A 15,609-nucleotide genomic window follows, 5' to 3' on the forward strand; every position below is an offset into this window, starting at 1 on the left:
TTGGCTATACTAGAGATGGTATCTCTTCAGTTCCTTGTGCCGAACACTACAACAGATGATTCACAATGCTAAGAAAGTCACTCTCAGAGAAAATTGTTAACGAAGATCTAAGAACATAAGGTCACATAGAAACACATTTCTCTTCCTGTACTACTGTCAGATATACACGGACCCAAAAAAGAACCTAATAGGAGTAAAGTGATAATGATACCCTGCCCTGAACTGGGAAATGTTAGTCCTTCCCTGACTCCTGGTGGTCTCCTTTTGTCTCCATGTTTCTCTCTAATGCCCAGTAAGAGTCAAAGCTTACTCTAGCAGTAGGGCAGTTTTAGCCTTGCCACCTCTGGGCTTTAGGAATGGACAAATTAAGTGTTCTGAAATCCTTGACTCTTAGGAACTATGATAAGCAGGGAAGATCATTAACTTAACTGAAGTTTTATTTCCTGTGCCCAGTTAATATAAATTAATAGATATAGCATGCATATATCTTCTCTTGGAAATTGCATGTTTCTTGCCCAGAACTCACTATGCCTTCTCTAGAACCACTTCATTGCTAGTTTATGCCAAGATAGAAGTCCAATTTCCTTTTGCCTCTCTCTGATCTCTCTAAGCACTCCATTATCTCTACCAAGTAGACTCCTTGATCTTGTAAACATGAATATGAATGAAAAGTACAGGCATTGATTGAATTCCCAAAGAGCAGTTGGTGACAACTGGTGACATCACAGGGGATGTGCTCAAAGCTCTCCAGGATTCAATAGAATGTCCAGAGGAGGGACTCATGATATGAGGAACAGCTTTTGTCTACCTTCTAATGCTCTCTCAGTATTGACCTCAAACTGAGTTTCCTATTCTAGGAAACTCTTGGGACATAGCCATTGAGTACCTCCTCATTCCAAAGTCATAGATTGCCCTAGGCACTGGACAAACCTTAGCTCCTCCAACAGGAAACTGAGTCTTTAATTTCCAAACCTTTTCCAGAATGGTCTCATTTCTTCCTCAATATCCCTCTATTCATCTACATAAACAAGTACAGTACTGACAAACAATGAAAGGCAGAAATGGTCATTAGACAAATGTTGGGGCCCCTGACAGGCTGTTACTAAAAGAAGCCAATTTTCTTGATCTCTTTGAGGTTCTATAATGCTTCAGTGTTCTCATTCTTTAAACACTATAGGTCTATTATAAATAGGAGTTGACCTGTGGTAGGACCTAATCCCAGGAGGATAGCAAATCATGAACACAGAACTGTTGGATCATTTAAATCCAGGCTGTATCTTCACTGACCCCATTCCTGGAGGTATCATATTCTAGGTCCTATGTATTGGGTAATTATGATGGTTGTAGAACTTGTTATCCTGGTCTTATACCAGTAGAAGCTTTGTATGGTACCTGGTGGATGGTACCTGATGGCATGAGCTTCCTCAGTTGTCTTAGAGGACTAATCTATCACATTATGTCTTTAGAGTCCATACTGCAGGTCAAGACCAAACCCTGTGATTTGTTTCAGTTTTCACAACAGCAATTTTAGATCCTGGGTAACTATCACTGCAGGGTGAGAGACATTGTAAAGAATTCTGGCAATGAGCCACAACAAGAGAACAGTTTAAAAACTTCCCAAAAAATTTTAATGTGCCTCCAATGTTCCTACATAGTTCAAGAGCAATGCTCTATGAAGTGGGGCTTCCAGATCTCAGCACTGGCATCACCTTGAAACTCTGAGGCAGATATATCTTCAGGCCAGATTCCTGGCTCCTAAGTTCTGGAGGAAAATATAACACACAAGTACATATGCACAAGCACACAAGAGGAAGCAGAAGACAGAGAAGTATAAAAATAGAGACAGAGAAAGACAGACAGAGGAACACATAGACATACTCATGCACACACACACACACACACACACACACACACAGAGAGAGAGAGAGAGAGAGAGAGAGAGAGAGAGAGAGAGAGAGAGAGAGAGAGAGAGAGAGAGAGAGAGAGAGAGAGAGAGAGAGAGAACCCAATAAGATGCAGAAAAAAAAATCCATGGAGCAATATTACCTCAAAATAAAAGACACAAGAAATATGAAGAACAGTAATGACCTGAGGCCTTCTAGTCAAGTAATGAGATGGAAAAATTGTGACCAGGATCCATGAGCTGGACCTTGAGCTTCCACCACTCAATCACCTAGCTGGATAGTTCAAAGAGTCACCACCAAGTCACAGTGCCTGGAGCCATCCAGCCTGGAGAGGGTTGAGGTGGGGGCACAGAGTAGGACTCTGGTATGGCTTTAAAGTCTTGAGGATCTCTAGACATTCTAGTTCTCTTAACTGTACTGAAATGCTGATGATAACTTCTAAAAAGTCCTAAAAACTTTCTTGCACGTTTAGAGGGTAGAAAGCTGCTGACTTAGGCTATTAACACCTGTAGCCTAACAGTTGAGGATTAAGTAACGCCTTTCTTTCTTTCTTTCTTTCTTTCTTTCTTTCTTTCTTTCTTTCTTTCTTTCTTTCTTTCTTTCTTTCTTTCTTTCTTTCTTTCTTTCTTTCTTTCTTTCTTTCTTTCTTTCTTTCTTTCTTTCTTTCCTTCCTTCCTTCCTTCCTTCCTTCCTTCCTTCTTTCTTTCTCTCTCTCTCTCTCTCCCTCTCTCCCTCCCTCCCTCCCTCCCTCCCTCTCTCCCTCCCTCCCTCCCTTCTTTCCTTCCTTCCTTCCTTCCTTCCTTCCTTCCTTCCTTCCTTCCTTCCTTCCTTCCTTCCTTCCTTTCTTTTTCTTTTTTTCTTTCCCTGCCTGACTGCCTGCCAACCAATCCCACTTTTTGGCCCTGGCATTTCCCTGTATTGGGGCATATAAAGTTTGCAAGACCTAGGTGTCTCTCTTCCCAATGATGGCCGACTAGGCCATCTTCTGATTCATATGCAGCTAAAGGTATGAGCTCTGGGGGTAATGGTTAGTTCATATTGTTGTTCCCTCTATAGGTTTGCAGACCCCTTCAGCTAATTAGGTAAATTTTCTAGCTCCTTCATTGAGGGGCCCTGTGTTCCATCTAATAGATGACCGTGAGCATCCACTTCTGTATTTGCCAGGGTATGGCATAGCCTCACAAGAGACAGCTATATCAGGGTCCTGTCAGCAAAATCTTGCTGGAATATGCAATAGTTTCTGGGTTTGGTGGCTGATTATGCGATGAATCCCTGGGTATGACAGTCTCTGAATGGTCTATCCTTTCATGCCAGCTTCAAACTTTGTCTCTGTAACTCCCTCCATGGTTATTTTGTTCCCTATTCTAAGGAGGAATGAAGTATCCACACTTTGGTCTTCCTTATTCCTGATTTTCATGTGTGTTATTTCACGTGATTTTCATTTACAATTTATAAATTGTATCTTGGGTATTCTAAGATTCTGGGCTAATATCCACTTATCAGTGAGTGCATATCAAGTGACTTTTTTGTTGATTGGGTTACCTCACTCTATAACTTTTAAAGAAATATAGTGGAGCATGTGTCCTTCTTACCAGTTGGGGCATCTTCTGGATATATGCCCAGGAGAGGTATTGCGGGATCCTCCGGTAGTACTATGTCCAATTTTCTGAGGAACCGCCAGACTGATTTCCAGAGTGGTTGTACAAGCCTGCAATCCCACCAACAATGGAGGAGTGTTCCTCTTTCTCCACATCCACGCCAGCATCTGCTGTTCACCTGAATTTTTGATCTTAGCCATTCTGACTGGTGTGAGGTGGAATCTCAGGGTTGTTTTGATTTGCATTTCCCTGATGATTAAGGATGTTGAACATTTTTTTTCAGGTGCTTCTCTGCCATTCGGTATTCCTCAGGTGAGAATTCTTTGTTCAGTTCTGATCCCCATTTTTTAATGGGGTTATTTGATTTTCTGAAGTCCACCTTCTTGAGTTCTTTATATATGTTGGATATTAGTCCCCTATCTGATTTAGGATAGGTAAAGATCCTTTCCCAATCTGTTGGTGGTCTTTTTGTCTTATTGACGGTGTCTTTTGGCTTGCAGAAACTTTGGAGTTTCATTAGGTCCCATTTGTCAATTCTCGATCTTACAGCACAAGCCATTGCTGTTCTGTTCAGGAATTTTTCCCCTGTGCCCAACTGGTAAGAAGGACACATGCTCCACTATGTTCATAGCAGCCTTATTTATAATAGCCAGAAGCTGGAAAGAACCCAGATGCCCCTCAACAGAGGAATGGATACAGAAAATGTGGTACATCTACACAATGGAGTACTACTCAGCTATTAAAAAGAATGAATTTATGAAATTCCTAGCCAAATGGATGGACCTGGAGGGCATCATCCTGAGTGAGGTAACACATTCACAAAGGAACTCACACAATATGTACTCACTAATAAGTGGATATTCGCCCAAAACCTAGGATACCCAAGATATAAGATACAATTTCCTAAACACATGAAACTCAAGAAAAATGAAGACTGAAGTGTGGACACTATGCCCCTCCTTAGAAGTGTGAACAAAACACCCTCGGAAGGAGTTACAGAGACAAAGTTTGGAGCTGAGATGAAAGGATGGTCCATGTAGAGACTGCCATATCTAGGGATCCACCCCATAATCAGCATCCAAACGCTGACACCATTGCATACACTAGCAAGATTTTATCGAAAGGACCCAGATGTAGCTGTCTCTTGTGCGACTTTGCCGGGGCCTAGCAAACACAGAAGTGGATGCTCACAGTCAGCTAATGGATGGATCACAGGGCTCCCAATGGAGGAGCTAGAGAAAGTACCCAAGGAGCTAAAGGGATCTGCAACCCTATAGGCGGAACAACATAATGAACTAACCAGTATCCCGGAGCTCTTGACTCTAGCTGCATATGTATCAAAAGGTGGCCTAGTCAGCCATCACTGGAAAGAGAGGTCCATTGGACACGCAAACCAGTACAGGGTAACGCCAGGGCCAAAAAGGGGGAGTGGGTGGGTAGGGGAGTGGGGGTGGGTGGGTATGGGGGACTTTTGGTATAGCATTGGAAATGTAAATGAGCTAAATACCTAATAAAAAATGGAAAAAAAAGAAATATAAGTAGTCTCTCAACAAGAAAAGCCCAAGGCCAGATAATTTTAGTTTTTTTTTTTAAAGATTTATTTATTTATTATATGTAAGTACACTGTAGCTGTCTTCAGACACTCCAGAAGAGGGCGCCAGATCTCATTACGGATGGTTGTGAACCACCATGTGGTTGCTGGGATTTGAACTCCGGACCTTCGGAAGAGCAGTCGGGTGCTCTTACCCACTGAGCCATCTCACCAGCCCTAGTTCTTTATTCTACCACTTTTTCAAAGAAGAGCTAATTCCAATAGTCCTCAAACAATTCCACAAAAGAGAAATAGAAGAAATGCTACCTAATCCTTTCTATAAAGTCGCAGTTACTCTTACACTTAAAATACACAAAGACAAAGAAGGAGAAATCCAGACCAATTTTGCTAAGGAATATCAATGCAAAAATACTGAATAAAATACTCCACTCTTTGGTCTTTCTTTTTCTTAAGCTTCATATGGATTGTGAGTTGTATCATAAGTATTCTTTCCTAATATCCACTGACTAGTGAGTACATACCGTGTGTGTGTGTGTGTGTGTGTGTGTGTGTGTGTGTGTGTTTGTGACCTCACTCAGAATGACATGTTCTAATTCCATCCATTTGCCTAATTTCATGAAGTCTTTGTTTTTAATAGCTGAGTAGTACTCCATTGTGTAAATGTATCACATTTTCTGTATCCATTTCTCTTTTGAGGGACATCTGGGTTCTTTCCAGCTTCTGGCTATTATAAATAAGGCTGCTATGAACATAGTGGAGAATGTGTTCTTCTTATATGTCTGAGCATTTAACAAAATCCAATAGCCCTTCATGTTAAAAGTATTAGTGAGATCAGAAATAGAAGGCACATGCCTAAACATAATGAAAGCAATATGCAGTAAGCCAATAACCACCATCAAACTAAATGGAGAGAAATGTAAAGCAATTATACTAACATAAGGGACAAGACAAAGATGTTCATGTAATCTGTATCCAAATAGTGCTTGAAATTCTAGCCTGAACAATGAGAAAACTAATACAGATCAAGTGGGTACAGATTGTAAAAGAAGAGGTCAAATTATTGCTATTTGTGGATGTTATGAGAGCATACATAAGTCACTCAAAGAATTCTACCAAAGAAACACTATAGCTAATGAACACCTTCAGCAAAGCACCTGGATACAAATTGACTCAGAAGAATACTAAGTAAGAAATAAGAAGGTCTCCTTTATACAAATGATAAGTGGGCCCAAAAAGAAGTTAGGGTAACAACACTCTTTACAATATCAACAAATAATATAAAGTATGTTGGTCTAACACTAACCAAGCATATGAAAGATCTGTATGAAAAGAAATGCAAGTCCCCAAAGAAAGGAATTGTGGAAGATACTTGAAAGTGGAAAGATTTCCCATGCTCACGAATTGGTAGCATTAACATAGTGAAAATGCTCATTTTGGAAAAAAGGAAGCAGATTATGGGATGGATCCCCAGGTGCAGCAGTCTCTAGATGGTCCATCCTTTTGTCTCAGCTCCAAACTTTTTCTCTGTAACTCCTACCATAGGTGTTTTGTTCCCAATTCTAAGAAGGGGCAAAGTGACCACACTTTGGTCTTTATTCGTCCTGAGTTTCATGTGTTTTGCAACTAGTAACTTGGGTATTCTAAGTTTCTGGGCTAATATCCACCTATCAGTGAGTACATATCATGTTTGTTCTTCTGTGATTGGGTTACCTCACTCAGGATGATACCCTCCAGGTCCATCCACTTGCCTAGGAATTTCATAAATTCATTCTTTTTAATAGCTGTGTAGTACTCCATGGTGTAAATGTACCACATTTTCTGTATCCATTCATCTGTTGAGGGACATCTGGGTTGTTTCCAGCTTCTGGCGATTATAAATAAGGCTGCTATGAACATAGTGGAGCATGTGTTCTTATTACCAGTTGGAACATCTTCTGGATATATGCCCACCCAGGGATCCATCCCATAATCAGCCTCCAAATGCAGTCACCATCGAATACACCAGCAAGATTTTGCTGAAAGGACCCAGATATAGCTGTCTCTTGTGAGGCTATGCTGGTGCCTGGCAAACGCAGAAGTGGATGCTCACAGTCAGCTATTTGATGGATCACAGGACCCCCAATGGAGGAGCTAGAGAAAGTACCCAAGGAGTTAAAGGAGACTGCAACCCTATAGGTGGAAAAAAATATGAACTAACCAGTACTCCCAGAGCTCATGTCTCTAGGTGCATATGTATCAGAAGATGGCCTAGTCGGCCATCATTGGGAAGAGAGGCCCCTTGGTCTTACAAACTTTATATGTCTCAGTACAGGGGAACACCAGGGCCAAGAAGTTGGAGTGGGTGGGTTGGAAAGTTGGGGGGGGGGATGGGGGACTTTTGGGATAGCGTTTGAAATGTAAATGAAGAAAATTCCTAATTAAAAAAAATAAAAAAGAAAAAAGGAAACTACATATTAAGTTCAATCCCCATCAAAATTTCAACATGAGGTTACAGACATGAAAAGATCAATTCTTCATGTGGAAGAATGAAAAATAAAGGATAGTCAAATCAATCCTGGGCAATAAAAGAACACAGGAAGGAATCACCATCACTGACCTCAAGCTGTATTTCAGAAAAATACTGATGAAAATTTCATGGGGTCCTTGGATGTGCACGGAGAGCAGGGCCATATGTTTTTCAGGCTCTTGGGCACCCAGACACCACTGGGAGCCACCCTGGGAGCTATGGAAGAGCTGAAAATGGAGTGGAGGCCCACAGGCTGGATCTAGACAGCACTGAAGGAGAAAGCACGGGAAAACCCCAGCTGGTTCCTTTGCTTGTCCGCAGGCAGGTGACTTGGTTTGTTGGAGACCATGACTAGGATCTCTGAGAGGCTGGCTTTCTGTGGGAGATTAGGCAGCTGGTTCTTTAGGCGAAGGGCTTTTCTGTTGCTCCCCATGGTGGATCCCAATGAAAAGAGGTACTCCATGATTTTAACACATTTATTGTCATGGAGAAAAGTAGATGAATAAAACCATATCCTACTTCTCAGGGGCGGGCCTGAGGTTAAATACCTTTTGCACATAGGAGTGTCTGGGAAGGAAAGCCAAGGAAGGCTAAGCCCTTCAGGCCTTTAAGTACCTCATTAAAATTGAGGTTGGTCTTGAGGATATATGACCACAGGTCATGTCCTCTACTTGTGGAGGGGCTGGGAAGTTGTCCTTATACGACTAATGGTTACAAATATATGGTGGGCTGCAGCCTTCTATCAGGAGCCTAGTGTCCAGGAGTGTGGAAAAATGCCTGCTGCCTCTTAGGGACACCAACGTTTCCAGCCAGTGCTGGACCAAGAATCAGCTGCCTTTCACGGTCCTACAATCCCTCATCCCTGCATTTCTTGCAACTATGATAAACATGCCTACATATCCATGAAATATTTTGGTTCTGAAGTCTGACATTAAGACCTAGAAACTTGTATTTTGGAGAGGGAGCCAATCATTGTTATTCAGGATGGCCTTGAATGTCCAGATACTTATGATTTGACAACAGTCTCCCAAGGTGCTGGAGTTTGTACATAAGGCTGGTTGCATAAACATGCTAGTTAACCCCTCTGGCTCTTGTTCCACTTCAGTTCATTTGGCTCTGGTCTTTAAGCTGATATTTAAGTATCCATAATGTAGATCATAAGAACTAATGCCAAAGAAATGAAATCATCTTCTTGATGTGAAAACTTCTGGATTTTTTTGAGTCAGTTCTATAAAATTATGTTTTGCTGAGGTACACAGGTGAAAGGATGTTTTGGTAAAGCAGACATGTGTTTTCAGAAAGTTTTCTGAAGCCAACACAGATAAAGGGATATGTTGCTAAAAAAAAAAAAAAGAACCATGTGAAAGGACATACGATGTTAAGAAGGATTATAAATATGACCTCAGGCAGTGGGAGGTCAAGGACTGGTTTGCTTTGCTCGTCTTCAATATCTTTTACCACTGGCATGTATTGATTTGACTTACATTGCACTGCTGACCTCTGCTTACTGTGAGGCCAAAGAACTTCTCATGAGGTAACTGAATCTTATCTCTACTTCTGCAGTAGCCTGGGGATGGTTTGCAAACCATGCAGTTTTTTTCTGGATTGAACTTCCCTTGCTGGTTCATATGTGGTGACTACCAGGTGGACTGAACTGCAGCTGTTGACTCATATGTGGGGTTTGCTACTAGACTGAACAACTGATATCCTGACATTGAAGACTGAACTCACTCCCAAAGAACTATTTCTAAACAGGTCATTTTATCCAATGACCTAATAACTTTTCTCCCCACTACCTGTGGTGTATGGTTAGGATGCTGAGCACTCTTTTTTTCTTTTTCTTTTTTCTTTTTTCTTTTTTCTTTTTTCGGGACAGGGTTTCTCTGTGTAGCCCTGGCTGTCCTAGAACTCACTTTGTAGACCAGGCTGGCCTCAAACTCAGAAATCTAAATGCCTCTGCTTCCCAAGTTCTGGGATTAAAGGCATGTGCCACCACCAACCAGCTGAGCACTGTAGACCAAGAACAGAAAAATGTATGCATGTAATTTCTGTTGACACTGAATTAAGATATGTCAACACAAAATTGTTTTAGAAATCTTCAGAAAAACTGGAACTGATAATGTACACAAAAAATGAATATATTGATCAAATAATCCCAGAAGCCTGCAATAGAGGGTCGTCATGAGGGGAATGCACACAAAACTTCCAGGAGCCAGTCACAGCATGATGTTCTTTCTTGTCAGTTTTTCTTGAGGCATCAGAGGTAGAAGAGCATCTTCAGAGGGAAAGATTTTTCTTACAAGATATGGGGATAAGACTTTGTCTTATGAGAAATTTTGGGTTGCTGTATAATAAAAAGTTTAGTTATATAAGTCTAAGTAACTTGCTACTGTAGTCGACCTGATTTCCATGTTACTCTGGGGCCAGAAACTGCAGTCTCTGGATATTAGAACCATATCCTTAAACAGCAGCAGATAAAAAAAGGATTAACTGCTAGAACCTTTTCCCTATTGTCCAAATGCTTCTTTCTTGTCAAGCTATGGGGAAGTTTGGAGCAATAAACTTATATTGGACCGTGAGAACAGTCTAACACTCCCACATGGAAAAACTTAAACATAAGCAAATATGCACAAACATGTAAATTCATATATAGATTCATGCATGCACATATACACATTTCAATTAATAACCAGTTGGAACAATCTTGCATACATTCTCACAATTACATACTCACACACACACACATGCATACATACAATTATCCTAATTATACACTTACACTCACATTCATATTTACATATGCATTTGGAGTATAAGACCATGCACCAGTGCCAAAAAACCATACTCATTCTGAATGAAAAATGAACTGCAATATGCATTGCATAGAGAAATAAAAGGCCTCTATGCTTTTAACGTTAAATGAATTAAACCCAAATTTGTAAGAAGAAAGAGTTTTCCTTTAATATAAGATTAAGCCTGTTATTAAGAAAAGACCTGTTCTGTCTCATGGTAATTAGAAGCCTGCCTGCTCCTCCTGCTTTCTGCAACTTCTATTTTCCTCTTTCCCTCAGCATTCTATACTTTGCTCTCTTGGTTTTTTATGTTACCTATAGTTTCTAAGATATTCCATTCTGCATTCTCCTTTTAATCTTGCCCTTTTCTCCTGCTCTGATGTCACAATAATGCTCTTTCTCAATGCCTCCTCTCTCAATGCTATGCCTATACTTCTAAGTTCTTCTTGAGTTCAGTTCTACCTTAAAAAACTCAATCAGTTCTTATACTTCTTTTGTTCTCCACACTTGCACTTACATGATCACATGTTAAAAAGTTCAACATAATTTTACACATAAAACCAAATCATAAATTGAAATAGAAGTTTATAACAGAGAATGTTTACATGTATATTCATTAGGAGTAATTATTTGGCTAAACATTCATCATCTGTCACAGCTCCATAGGTTCACTGAGAAGTAAAAACCATAACTTATTATTTATTATTATTAATTATTATACACATAAAAATCAGTTAATGTTTTATCTTCTGTCCTTGCACCAGTAAGAAATCATTAAGTCCATTTTTATGACCTTTGGTTAATGGTTTTACAAATTCTTGGAATGAACTCTGAGTAGTAGAAATTCTGGCTATTATCTAGAAACAATTAACTGGTAACACAACGGTAGATTGGCAGAATTCTCACTGCAGTTTTGACTAAGAGACATAATAGCAGTCTCACTATAAAAGAGCTTAATAAGTACTGATATAATTTTAGGCATTCTTTTTTTTTCCTTTCCATTTTTTATTAGGTATTTAGCTCATTTACATTTCCAATGCTATACCAAAAGTCCACCATACCCACCCACCCCCACTCCCCTACCCACCCACTCCCCCTTTTTGGCCCTGGCGTTACCCTGTTCTGGGGCATATAAAGTTTGTGTGTCCAATGGGCCTCTCTTTCCAGTGATGGCCGACTAGGCCATCCTTTGATACATATGCAGCTAGAGTCAAGAGCTCCGGGGTACTGGTTAGTTCATAATGTTGATCCACCTATAGGGTTGCAGATCCCTTTAGCTCCTTGGGTACTTTCTCTAGCTCCTCCATTGGGAGCCCTGTGATCCATCCATTAGCTGACTGTGGGCATCCACTTCTGTGTTTGCTAGGCCCCGGCATAGTCTCACAAGAGACAGCTACATCTGGGTCCTTTCGATAAAATCTTGCTAGTGTATGCAATGGTGTCAGCGTTTGGATGCTGATTATGGGGTGGATCCCTGGATAAGGCAGTCTCTACATGGTCCATACTTTCATCTCAGCTCCAAACTTTGTCTCTGTAACTCCTTCCAAGGGTGTTTTGTTCCCACTTCTAAGGAGGGGTATAGTGTCCACACTTCAGTCTTCATTTTTCTTGAGTTTCATGTGTTTAGGAAATTGTATCTTATATCTTGGGTATCCTAGGTTTTGGGCTAATATCCACTTATCAGTGAGTACATATTGTGTGAGTTCCTTTGTGAATGTGTTACCTCACTCAGGACGATGCCCTCCAGGTCCATCCATTTGGCTAGGAATTTCATAAATTCATTCTTTTTAATAGCTGAGTAGTACTCCATTGTGTAGATGTACCACATTTTCTGAATCCATTCCTCTGTTGAGGGGCATCTGGGTTCCTTCCAGCTTCTGGCTATTATAAATAAGGCTGCTATGAACATAGTGGAGCATGTGTCCTTCTTACCAGTTGGGGCATCTTCTGGATATATGCCCAGGAGAGGTATTGCTGGATCCTCCGGTAGTACTATATCCAGTTTTCTGAGGAACCGCCAGACGGATTTCCAGAGTGGTTGTACAAGCCTGCAATCCCACCAACACTGGAGGAGTGTTCCTCTTTCTCCACCTCCACGCCAGCATCTGCTGTCACCTGAATTTTTGATCTTAACCATTCTGACTGGTGTGAGGTGGAATCTCAGAGTTGTTTTGATTTGCATTTCCCTGATGATTAAGGATGTTGAACATTTTGTCAGGTGCTTCTCTGCCATTCGGTATTCCTCAGGTGAGAATTCTTTGTTCAGTTCTGATCCCCATTTTTTAATGGGGTTATTTGATTTTCTGAAGTCCACCTTCTTGAGTTCTTTTATATATGTTGGATATTAGCCCCCTATCTGATTTAGGATAGGTAAAGATCCTTTTCCAATCTGTTGGTGGTCTTTTTGTCTTATTGACGGTGTCTTTTGCCTTGCAGAAACTTTGGAGTTTCATTAGGTCCCATTTGTCAATTCTCGATCTTACAGCAAAAGCCATTGCTGTTCTCTTCAGGAATTTTTCCCCTGTGCCCATATCTTCAAGGCTTTTCCCCACTTTCTCCTCTATAAGTTTCAGTGTCTCTGGTTTTATGTGAAGTTCCTTGATCCACTTAGATTTGACCTTAGTACAAGGAGATAAGTATGGATCAATTCGCATTCTTCTACACAATAACGACCAGTTGTGCCAGCACCAATTGTTGAAAATGCTGTCTTTCTTCCACTGGATGGTTTTAGCTCCCTTGTCGAAGATCAAGTGACTATAGATGTGTGGGTTCATTTCTGGGTCTTCAATTCTATTCCATTGGTCTACTTGTCTGTCTCTATACCAGTACCATGCAGTTTTTACCACAATTGCTCTGTAGTAAAGCTTTAGGTCAGGCATGGTGATTCCACCAGAGGTTCTTTTATCCTTGAGAAGAGTTTTTGCTATCCTAGTTTTTTTGTTATTCCAGATGAATTTGCAAATTGCTCCTTCTAATTCGTTGAAGAATTGAGTTGGAATTTTGATGGGGATTGCATTGAATCTGTAGATTGCTTTTGGCAAGATAGCCATTTTTACAATGTTGATCCTGCCAATCCATGAGCATGGGAGATATTTCCATCTTCTGAGATCTTCTTTAATTTCTTTCTTCAGAGACTTGAAGTTTTTATCATACAGATCTTTCACTTCCTTAGTTAGAGTCACTCCGAGATATGTTATATTATTTGTGACTATTGAGAAGGGTGTTGTTTCCCTAATTTCTTTCTCCGCCTGTTTATTCTTTGTGTAGAGAAAGGCCATTGACTTGTTTGAGTTAATTTTATATCCAGCTACTTCACCGAAGCTGTTTATCAGGTTTAGGAGTTCTTTGGTGGAATTTTTAGGGTCACATATATACTATCATATCATCTGCAAAAAGTGATATTTTGACTTCCTCCTTTCCAATTTGTATCCCCTTGATCTCCTTTTGTTGTCGAATTGCTCTGGCTAATACTTCAAGTACTATGTTGAAAAGGTAGGGAGAAAGTGGGCAGCCTTATCTAGTCCCTGATTTTAGTGGGATTGCTTCCAGCTTCTCTCCATTTACTTTGATGTTGGCTACTGGTTTGCTGTAGATTGCTTTTATCATGTTTAGCTATGGGCCTTGAATTCCTGATCTTTCCAGAACTTTTATCATGAATGGGTGTTGGATCTTGTCAAATGCTTTTTCTGCATCTAACGAGATGATCATGTGGTTTTTGTCTTTGAGTTTGTTTATATAGTGGATTACATTGATGGATTTTCGTATATTAAACCATCCCTGCATCCCTGGAATAAAACCTACTTGGTCAGGATGGATGATTGCTTTAATGTGTTCTTGGATTCGGTTTGCGAGAATTTTATTGAGGATTTTTGCATCGATATTCATAAGAGAAATTGGTCTGAAGTTCTCTATCTTTGTTGGATCTTTCTGTGGTTTAGGTATCAGAGTAATAGTGGCTTCATAAAATGAGTTGGGTAGAGTACCTTCTATTTCTATCTTGTGAAAAAGTTTGTGCAGAACTGGAATTAGATCTTCTTTGAAGGTTTGATAGAACTCTGCACTAAACCCGTCTGGTCCTGGGCTTTTTTTGGCTGGGAGACTATTTATAACTGCTTCTATTTCTTTAGGGGATATGGGACTGTTTAGAAGGTCAACTTGATCCTGATTCAACTTTGGTACCTGGTATCTGTCCAGAAATTTGTCCATTTCGTTTTCCAGTTTTGTTGAGTATAGCCTTTTGTAGAAGGATCTGATGTTGTTTTGGATTTCTTCAGGATCTGTTGTTATGTCTCCCTTTTCAGTTCTGATTTTGTTAATTAGGATTTTGTCTCTGTGCCCTCTAGTGAGTCTAGCTAAGGGTTTATCTATCTTGTTGATTTTCTCAAAGAACGAACTCCTCGTTTGGTTAATTTTTTGAATAGTTCTTCTTGTTTCCACTTGGTTGATTTCACCCCTGAGTTTGATTATTTCCTGCTGTCTACTCCTCTTGGGTGAATTTGCTTCCTTTTTTTCTAGAGCTTTTAGATGTGTTGTCAAGCTGCTAGTATGTGCTCTCTCCCGTTTCTTCTTGGAGGCACTCAGAGCTATGAGTTTCCCTCTTAGAAATGCTTTCATTGTGTCCCAAAGGTTTGGGTACGTTGTGGCTTCATTTTCATTAAACTCTAAAAAGTCTTTAATTTATTTCTTTATTCCTTCCTTGACCAAGGTATCATTGAGAAGAGTGTTGTTCAGTTTCCACGTGAGTGTTGGCTTTCTGTTATTTTTATTTTGTTATTGAAGAGCAGCCTTAGTGCATGGTGATCTGATAGGATGCATGGGACAATTTCAATATTTTTGAATCTGTTGAGGCCTGTTTTGTGACCTATTATGTGGTCAATTTTGGAGAAGGTACCATGAGGTGCTGAGAAGAAGGTATATCCTTTTGTTTTAGGATAAAATGTTCTGTAGATATCTGTCAGATCCATTTGTTTCATCACTTCTGTTAGTTTCAGTGTGTCCCTGTTTAGTTTCTGTTTCCATTATCTGTCCATTGGTGAAAGTGTTGTGTTGAAGTCTCCCACTATTATTGTGTGAGGTGCAATGTGTGCTTTGAGATTTACTAAAGTTTCTTTAATAAATGTGGCTACCCTTGTATTTGGAGGATAGATATTCAGAATTGAGAGTTCCTCTTGGAGGATTTTACCTTTGATGAGAACGAAGTGTCCCTCCTTGTCTTTTTTGATGACTTTGGGTTGGAAGTCAATCTTATCAGATATTA

The sequence above is a fragment of the Mus musculus genome, chromosome Y (genome assembly GCF_000001635.26).
Source record: "Mus musculus strain C57BL/6J chromosome Y, GRCm38.p6 C57BL/6J".
In the NCBI taxonomy this organism is placed as follows: Eukaryota; Metazoa; Chordata; class Mammalia; order Rodentia; family Muridae; genus Mus; species Mus musculus.